This window comes from Alligator sinensis, unplaced genomic scaffold, assembly GCF_000455745.1.
Source record: "Alligator sinensis unplaced genomic scaffold, ASM45574v1 scaffold500_1, whole genome shotgun sequence".
In the NCBI taxonomy this organism is placed as follows: Eukaryota; Metazoa; Chordata; order Crocodylia; family Alligatoridae; genus Alligator; species Alligator sinensis.
The window spans coordinates 363,453-371,771 of NW_005842740.1; the positions used below are offsets into that span (position 1 = coordinate 363,453).

At 50.7% G+C, this 8,319-nt stretch overlaps 1 protein-coding gene across 4 annotated transcripts in view; it reads right to left on the bottom strand.

Annotated features, from left to right (window-relative positions):
- CHST12 (carbohydrate sulfotransferase 12) overlaps positions 1-7,371 on the bottom strand; it is a 22,382-nt gene extending 15,011 nt beyond the window's left edge. Inside the window, exons 1-2 of one of the 4 annotated variants that reach the window (XM_006034439.3) lie at positions 7,153-7,371; positions 6,645-6,733 (exon numbers count right to left, since the gene is read on the bottom strand). The gene's annotated coding sequence lies outside the window, so the exon portion shown is untranslated. Of the gene's footprint in view, positions 1-2,073; positions 2,266-6,644; positions 6,734-7,152 lie in introns of those variants that run through there. The other 3 variants (XM_025216437.1, XM_025216438.1, XM_025216439.1) reach the window with 3 other exon arrangements.
- Between the last annotated feature and the right edge of the window lie 948 nt (positions 7,372-8,319).

Genomic DNA, 8,319 nt, shown 5'->3' on the forward strand with positions numbered 1-8,319 from the left:
GCTCGGCAGTGCTATGTTGGCTAGCACTATGGAAGAAAGAGACTTGGGGGTCGTCATTGACCACAAGATGAACATGAGCCTGCAGTGCGATGCGGCGGCTAGTAAAGCAACCAAAACGCTGGCTTGCATCCATAGATGCTTCTCAAGCAAATCCCGGGACGTCATTCTCCCCCTGTACTCGGCCTTAGTGAGGCCGCAGCTGGAGTACTGTGTCCAGTTTTGGGCTCCACAATTCAAAAAGGATGTGGAGAAGCTTGAGAGAGTCCAGAAAAGAGCCACGCGCATGATCAGAGGTCAGGGAAGCAGACCCTACGATGAGAGGCTGAGAGCCCTGGGGCTCTTTAGCCTGAAAAAGCGCAGGCTCAGGGGTGATCTGATGGCCACCTACAAGTTTATCAGGGGTGACCACCAGCATCTGGGGGAGCGTTTGTTCACCAGAGTGCCCCAAGGGATGACGAGGTCGAATGGTCACAAACTACTTCAAGATCGTTTCAGGCTGGACATAAGGAAGAACTTCTTTACTGTCCGAGCCCCCAAGGTCTGGAACAGCCTGCCACCGGAGGTGGTTCAAGCGCCTTCATTGAACACCTTCAAGATGAAACTGGATGCTTATCTTGCTGGGATCCTATGACCCCAGCTGACTTCCTGCCCTTTGGGCGGGGGGCTGGACTCGATGATCTTCCCAGGTCCCTTCCAGCCCTGATGTCTATGAAGTCTATGAAATATGCCTTCTCTATGCTTTCTTGAAGTACATCTAGCCTACTCAGCCCTTCTCCCTGCTACGCGAAGCACTCAGGATCATCAGACAACGACATTCATGAAGTTCAGTTCAAAACAGTGAGGGGACAGAACGATCCTGCTGAGCTGCAACTGCTTTGCTGACATTACTAATTTTGGAAGTATCATTTTTAAACCCAAACCCCGGCAGGTATCGTTCGTGATTCACATCACTGCAGTGAAGTGAGTTGAGGCCCAACCACAAGGCAGGGTACATTCAGGTCAGATAAAGAACAAAAGGCAAATACCTCCCTCAAAAGGTTTTTTGAGCATCTCTAGGACAAAGCATTTTACACAGTTCGTTCCTGCACAATGCATCTGCTGCGCACACCTCTTTGACCTCAGCACCGCAAACAGCCAACGGAGAAGGAAAGGGCAGGCTTGCAGTTCAAGCAGCAGGCTACAAGGCAGGAGGCCTCTGCCTGTCCCCAGCTCCATCACAAGCTTGGGACGGCAGCTCGGGGCTAATCGTTTACAGCCAGATGCTCCAAAGCGGCCACTGAATTTGCAAGCCCAGCAAGAGAAACGCCGAGCCAGTTTCCCCACAGCTGCTGCTGACTTTCTGCTGGAGCAGCCGGCACTTGGCACTAATGACAACCAGCCTCTGAGCTTGCAAAATCCGATACCCCTGGAATAAACAGGCCCTTCTGAAATCATCAACCTCTCTCTCTAGGCCTCAGGTTACTCATCTATAAAATCAATAGAATAATGCTCGCATACCTGGCAGGGCCCTTCTGGGATTTCGGTCAGCACTTGAAGATCACTGGCTGGATGGGAAGAGCCACGTGAATGCAATGTGGGGTTAGACGGGAGAATCGTTTAAGCGTCTCTGACAAGACGCTGCTTCAGGAGGGAGGATTAAAAAGGTGCTACTGCTACCTTCTCCCTCCACCCACCCTCCCTCCTGACTGGCTTATACAGCATTTTGGCTATAGACATGGGAAAAGCATCAATAAAAGCAACCCCCCCCACAACACAACACAACACAACACAACACAACACAACACAACACAACACAGGCCTTTCTACTAACTTCCTGCTCTAGTCAAGGACTGCAAAACAAGCCAGACAAACAGCAAGTTATGAAAACAAAACCACTTGCGAACATTACACGGCTCTGAAAGGGCCTTTTCAAACCCCGCACCAGGTCCCTTTCCTCCCCGAATGCAGTGCCTGTTCGCCAGCCAGGTCACATACACCGCCTCTCCGAGCGGCAACAATTCCACGTTGTGTAGGGAAGGAATGAAGAGGCAAGGCGCGTGGGCCGAACCCGAGTCCCGATTACCAGCAGCCAACCTGATTAAAAATATAACGGCTTGAAGACGATGCTGGAGGGAGCTCGGGCGTGTTCAGCTCCCCACTCGGCAGCTGCGAGACAGGGGTCACTTGGGCAGCATCCGAAATCACCTCCAGCAAATTTGCTCTGCGCAGGGGAGGGCCTCCAAGGGCAGGAAGAGCCCAGCCACGTTGATCGTGAGCTGCAAAGAGTTACTGCTGGCTCTGGGTCTGCTGTGCAACTTGGCTTTCCCCTCAGAGGAGCCAGACATGTGATTTCAGGAAAGAGGAACTGAGCCAAACCCCTCAGCAGGCTATAAACAGAACAGAAATAGCAGAGAGGGGAAAACTCCACAGCAAGGCTCAGTATTATGACTCCGGGCACGTGTGCCTTGGAGACGAGCCCGCATCTCTCTGCTCCACCTGGAAGTGTTGATTAACGCTCCAGTGCCCACCAACAGATAGCAACAAGGGACTGAGGTGCATTGGAGCAGGTTCCCTGCTGTGGGAAAGCAGCTAATCCTCACACTGCTGAGGGACCCTGCTGCAAAAGAGCTGGGATACCCACCCCCAAAGGGAATCCCATTCTACACTAACAGACCCAACCCTCAGCCAAAATCCACAGCTCAGATAGCAAACCTCAGGATCGAGGCATGGGACTCACATCTCCAACCATGTGCGATGGGCCAAACTCGTTTCCAATGCTGGAAAAACATTCAGATGCAAATCTGACCAGAGAAGCGTGTTCCTGCTCTATGCAATCAGGACTTGTGGTAGAGGTGATATCTTTTATTAGACCAACTCAATTTTTGCAAAAAAGGTTCTTAAAATTATTTATTTATTTTTTGTTGCAAAAATCAAGTTGGTCTAATAAAAGATACCACCTTTACCATGAGTCCCGATTACTTTTGCCTCTAGACCAAGACAGCTACAACCTGGATACTTTCCTGCTCTATGCACACTTGGGCAAGAAACACAATTAACCCTTCTGCAGTTGATCCATGAAAAGTTCTCCAAGCCCTTCAAAACTCTTTGAGGAAGACCAGGAACTGTCCCTATTTTAGAGAAGGGAAACAGAGAGAAAGAAGCAGAGGGTCTGGATTTTCAGAGGTGCTGAAGCACCCACCTCTCTCACTGACATCAGTAGTAGGTCCTCAGCACCTCTGAAGAACAAACACACCACCCTACCCCGGCTCACCTGAGCTGGCACCATCAGGGCTGGGATGAGGACTCTGGAATCCTTTCCCCTGGGCCCTGGATCTAACCAGTAAGACTTGCTAGCAGAAAAGAGTGGAAGATTATGGCTGGGAATCAAAGTATTCATTTAATTTCCTCAAAAAAGACCTACAATGCAGAATTTAAGGTTTTTTTCCCCAAATGTATTTTTGCACAAGTGAAACATGAGCATGCCACAGATCAGCGCTGGCTGATAAACGAACTGCACTGCTTTGCACTCCAATACCAATGTATAAGTCTTGGACTCGCTCTCCTGTTTTGCAAGCCAGCAGGAACTGCAGACACAACACAGTCCGCTCCAAGGGACAAGGCAGCAGGTATCACTCAGCAAAACCTCTCCAGGTCATGCCAGCTGAGACAGCAGACAGACTGGACTGAAGCAGAGAGCCCGAGAAGAATGGGAAGGGAGGTAAAGTCGCAGTGCATGTGTTTTGATACTTTGGGTCACAGCCTTGCCTTGTTAACAGATGCTTTGGAATGATGCTGCTGCTTAGCAAGTAGCCGTTTTGTTCTTGGTTGACATCAGTGTTCATCTCGTCTTGCCGGATGCAAGCCCTTGCACAGCAGGGCACGTTTTTCTATCCTGTGTGCACGCTGTGCCCTGCACGTCAGCTCCCAACACTGGGCAAGACCTTCAAGTGCTACTGGGATACAATTAAATAATCATCATGCTGGAACACAGGAAAGAGAATAAGCCACTCGCAACTGTATGGCAATGAGTCTCTACAACAGGATGCCTTCACCTGCCAGCTGTTTTGGCACCCTGGGAGGCATGGGTGGCCCTCTCTCTAGCTAGGAAATCATTCACAGTGTTCAGTATTAGCACTGCAAATGCTCCCACCCCTTTGGATAACTGTAAGATGTTTGTTGACAAGGCTGCACTGCTCATGCAGCTTTCCTCTGCCTGCCCCCAAGGGCATGGGCCTGCTTTCCAGCATACAGTACAATTCGATTTTCCAACACACATAGCAACAGCCAGCACAGGTGGAACAGACATCTTCCCCCGTTAAGCCTGTCACTACCAAGCATACACATGGGATTTCTGTACAAGGACGTACGGGAGACCTAGGTGCCCACTAACACAGACAAATCGATTAGTCTAGCAATTCTGGTTTGAAATGTTAGTGTGAACTAATGAAAGGTGCCGGGCTGGAGGGGCTGCAGACTGCAGGGCTGCATGCATGCAAAGAAGACAGGCACTGAACAGACAGCAGCAGTCCGCCTTCCCCATAGTCATAAGCCTAAACTATAAACTAACCCACATGCCCAAGCCATAAGCTGAAGGAACCACCTCTAGGTGAGCAACCTCATGGCTCATTACCCCTTGGTCTCAAAGCAGAGCTGCCAACAAAGGTGCCCATCAGCGCCAATTAAGGTGGTTGGGTTTGCAAGTTGGACCTGTGCCAGCTGGGAAGCAGGCCAAGTGCCAGAGTTACTGGTACAGGCTCTTTCACAGCCATCAGATGGCCACACCATTCAGACACTAGTGACCTGTCCCAGATTTGAACCAGAGGCTGGCTCTCCTCCAAGGATGGGCCCATCAGAGTTGGACCTCTGCTCTCCTGGACAGCCACGTCATGGAGTCTCACTCATAAATCTGTCCTGCTCCAGACTGGAAGCAATTCAGGCTTCATCTGCCCCCACGGCTCCTGGAAAGGTGGTTCCAGAACCTCTCTGCTTGGATGATCAAGCACCATCTCATTTCTAGCCTAAATTTATTCATAGCCTGTTTATACCCTTCCAGTTACCTCCCCACTCTGTATTCATAGAGAACAATTGTCTCTCTTCTTAGCCTTTTTTTCCCCCCCCCCCGACTAAACAAGCCAAACTCTTTCTGCCTTCTCTCATAACAGCAGTACGGTTAGCTGGCTGTCACGGGTAACACAAGTCACAGATGTAAGAGTAACTAGCTGAGCCAGTGGCTACTAACTTTACATACACAGGGGTGCTTATCAGAGGGGCCAGCGTCTCCAGTGATCACATTACAATGGATCCTGCAACCTCCCGTTGTTTAGCTTCCCACCCACCCAAAACATCTAGAAAATCTGCCTCTTCCAGAGCTGAGGATGCAGATCAAAGGCTGACGAAGGAGTTAAGAGCCCTTGCCACGATCCCTTTACTTCCGTTCCTGGTGCTTTCCTATTTTGGGAGCTTTTTTTTTTTTTTTTTTTTGCATTGTAACAGGATGCAGAACTTCATTAAATAAATAGGAAAATCATGACTTGCATCTTCCCCCTCTGACAGACAACTGTGTTCACTGGTAGCCACCCAAGCCTGCCAGCCCAGCCCCCTTTCCTATAAATCACTCTGCTCAAGGAAGATAAATGTAGTCAAGCACATTTCAGGTTTTTTGTTGTTTGGTTGTTTGTTTTTTTTTTACTATCTAGACTAAAATGGTACAGCGAACAGAACAAACACAGCAAAACTAAACCAGACGGTCAGTGCTCTTGGGGGGAAACTGAGCACAATTCCAACATTAGGATTGTGCATATTTACCTATCACTAAGACAGAACATCACTTTTTTTACCAACATTCAATAAACTGCTTCTCCTCCACTTGGCAAGGTGCTAAATCCTGTCTCGATTAGCAGAATTTGTAACCACATTTCAGTGGTTACACTAGTAAAGTCCACAGCACAGACAAAAGGCTCCCATTAGTGTAATTTACCCAGATTCAGTAAATGCACAGAGGGTTAGCAACAGCATACAGCTAGTGTGGGGACGTACACAAGATCTGCTCATTAATAGCAAGATATAATTAAACACACATTATTTCAAGTGTGTTCAGGCTTTTCCCCTGCCAGACAAAGTCCAGCCCATACAAGATTCACAGCACCAGCCTCCTCTTCTCTAATTATTCTGAACTGTTAATTCAATCATCATAAGCATTTCAAGGAGTTCAGTAAACTCCACGCCAAATATTCAGAAGACGTAGCAAGCTGTGTTTATTCATTGCCTTTGCTAAAAGGCCCAAGACTACCCATCGTTTCTGGGCCTCACAAATACTATGTAGACTGAGCAAGTCTCAGTTCCTATCATCCTAGCCAACAAAAATCTGGAGTGTTTGTTATATCAGTCAACATTTGCTCTCTGGACCGGGCACACATCAGAATGCTGCCCCTCATTCAGTCTGTTTGCCTTACAAACCCTTTGCATAACTCTAGTTTCCAAGTGTTTATAATTTAGCTGTAAAACTCTGCTCCAGACTGCTATTTTGCCCATCAGGTCTGAATGGGATCAATAAACTACTTTGTAAGTTGTATTTTGGTAGCCAACACCAGGTCGCAGTAACCCATATATTTCTTAACAATTTTCCAGCAGAGAGAGGTATCTGAAGCAGCTGGTTCAAAGCTTACCGTTGGCTGGACATCGGAGCCCAGGAGAAGTGGCACAGATCTTGTAGCATCGAGAAAGCAAACACTTTCACAGATTTTAAGTTACAGGCCTGGGTGTCACAAGAATGAGAACAGTTCAAGGAAGGGGAACGTCCTTATGCATCCACCACCCCACGAGCCTCTGAAGTAAGCATAGAGGAAACCGCGTCCACCGGTTTCCAAAGCACAGGGCAGGGAAGGAAACATGACGGAGTTACAACACCAGTCACAAAATGTACTGAGGCAAACAAACATGGCTATCCAGCTGCAGCTGAACACGTGCCATTACTGGGGCTGGGAGTATGGAGGAAGATGACTGCATCATTCAAACATCCTCTAGCTAGGACCTGGCCACAGAACAGCCTTGCAGCTTCAGTCGGATCTATCCGTGCCCCCGGGCGTGGGCAAGCTGAGGCTGAGCTGCTCCTGCGGAGATAGGCTCTCTCGTCAGGCAGCGCCTAGAGGCAGGAAAGGAGAACATACAACTTACTACTCATAGCAGCTGATAGGGGTTCTCAGTATTTTGGCTGCAGCAACATAACTGTGGTTTTCAAGGAAAACATCTGCGAGTTCTTGTCCCCACAACAAATCCATGCGGTCATGACCTCCGCGTTACGAACCAGCTGACCCGACTGCAGTCCCCAGCGTCCGAGAGCCTCTCCTCACCGGTTGGACACGGGGCGGTGAAGCAGAGACGGCACCTGGAGGGCTGCGGTACAAATACAAAAGATCAGAGTCTCAGACATCAATTCTGAGCGAGGAACTTCTCTGAAGTCAGCGGCGTCGCTCCTGATTACGGCGGGCAGGAGCCAGGCCCACAGATGCCCACATCAGACTAGGCCTTTCCCATCAAAAGGATGGATAAAACACAACCGCTACAGAGCACTTTCTGTCCCTGCCGGCATCAAGCGCCAGCTATAATTCTGCATGCCCTTTTCTATTTCTAGCGCACAGCGATTTCCATTCGGATCGGACCAAAAGCAAAGAGAGGAGTACACGTAGGCAGGGGCAACGAGGCAAGCACGAACCAGCAAAGTACGGCAGAACTGAGGAGGTGGGACGGCCTCTCCCACCCCCCGTAGTTGACACTTCCATGTCGCAGCCCCACAGTTTGGCGGCGATCCGCCGAAGAGCCACGGAGAAGCCATCGTGGCGGGGCGCCGCACCCAGCCCTGCACAGGCCCCGAGGTGCTGCAGGCAGAGGCAGCAACACGGCCCCCTTCCCGAGAGGAGACATGCTCGCAGGCACTGACCCCTGCTGCCCCCCCTTCCCTGGGGCCAGCCCAGCACCCACGCAGCACCAGTCCCACCAGCACCCCTCGGCAGGGCACTGGGAGCAGCAGGGAGGGGAGGACCCCTGGCACCCCTTCCCCAGCCCCGCAGGCTCAGGACAAGGAGGGAGGGAGGAGGCCATGGGACACACCTGGGCAGCTGTGCCAGGGATAGGAGGGGAGAGCACCTCTGGGCAGCTGTGCCAGAAGGCAGGGGCATCTCTGGGCAGCTGTGCCAGAAGGCGGGGGCACTCCTGGGCAGCTGTGCCGGGGATGGGGGGGGGGGGCACCTCTGGGCAGCTGTGCCGGGGATGGGAGGGGGGGGCACCTCTGGGCAGCTGTGCCAGAAGGGGGGGGCATCTCTGGGCAGCTGTGCCGGGGATGGG